The sequence below is a fragment of the Mesitornis unicolor genome, unplaced genomic scaffold (assembly GCF_000695765.1).
Source record: "Mesitornis unicolor isolate BGI_N332 unplaced genomic scaffold, ASM69576v1 scaffold11830, whole genome shotgun sequence".
NCBI classification, from domain to species: domain Eukaryota; kingdom Metazoa; phylum Chordata; class Aves; order Mesitornithiformes; family Mesitornithidae; genus Mesitornis; species Mesitornis unicolor.
Window position 1 is genome coordinate 5,999 of NW_010158998.1, and position 1,522 is coordinate 7,520.

Genomic DNA, 1,522 nt, shown 5'->3' on the forward strand with positions numbered 1-1,522 from the left:
CATTCCTGCATAATTTAATGAAAGAAGAAGCTAAAAGGTCCGTATCATTCTCTAGGCAGGCATGACAGTGGCAAGGAGCATCAGAAATTACCCAGACACGGGGCATTTCCTTCCCTTCATGGATACTGCACTCAGTTTTGGAAGCATTTTTAACACATTATTTTCACCTGGCTTCCTAAAGAAACACCTCAAACTCGCTCCTTATTTGACAGCAGAGCATCCACCCAGACACAAGAAGTGAAGGGAAATATCCATCAATCGGAGCTTGCATCTTAGCAGAGCCCAAGGAAGGACGAGGCCGTGGTGAACTCTGGCTCTGGTGGCTCGGCCGTGAGTCATTGATTCCACCCAGCAGATGAACGCATGTGCTGGGGTTTTGGTTCTGCGCTGTTCATTCAAAACTTGCCCTGACTTGGAGCCTTGCTGAGCAATGGCAGCAGAGTCAAGGGGAGAGCCCCCAGCATTCAAGTCCACCAGAGGCATCACCCCATTGCCTGGACCTTTTGCACAACTGAAAGACATCACCAGTAGGATTTCACCCTAGAAAGGACCTGTGAAGACCTGCCGTCTTCCATAACCTCAAGGAGCTGAGGAAAGCTTTACCCAGACCCAGCCCTATGCTTTGGATCTGTAGATAAGCTACAGATACGACTGTACCTCGATGTGCTCACCTGCCTCTGGTCCTCTGCAGCTGGCTGTGTTCACACCACCAGCATTTCTTCCAGTCTTCTCTTCATTCAGGTGCTGGCACATGATGTGTTTATAAATGCAGATTTTTCCTTTCCACTCTTGGTCCGATTCCCCCTTTTCCTGGAGATGGCAGATGTGCAGATCCAGGGAGACCAAACAGTTCCCAGAGGAGAAGTTGGCTCCCAGCACTAGCAGACTATGGATGGAAAATGTTGATGTTACTGAACATTCACACACACACAAAAAAAAGGTCTGTGCTAATTCTCTCCAAAGGTCCACCTAGTGCTGCAGGAGAAGGCAGGAACACAGCAAACCTATAACCATGTTTTTCCAGAGTGCTCACCAATCTCCAGCTATTTACAGGTCAGAGCTTCCTGAGCCAAAATTAGGGTCATTGTATTTAAGAGGCCAGCACAAAATTTCCGTCCAATAATTTATAGAATTACTTTGTAGACCTTATAATTTTTTTTCAGATCAGCATTATTCTGTGCCAGTGATTTCCACAGTTTGCCTACCCACTCCTTCTGGGCTGTTTCCTTTTATTTGTTTTGAAACCATCACCTAGGAGTCAGTAGTCATGCCCATAGTCCATGTGTTTTTGGACACACGGAGCCCCTGTAACCTACTCCCCTCCTCCGAACCAGAGATTGCATCTCCTCTGCACTGCCAAATCCATCACCTTTGTCCTCTGCTGTGCCCTCACCAGGCCAAAGAGCCCCTTGGGTCTATTTGCTGTGGTGGACCTTGCTGTTGCTCGCCCATCTTGGTGGCATTTCTGTCTCCAGGTGGTTAACAGGGTCTGGGAGGTGGTGGTGGAGGATGGAAACCCCTG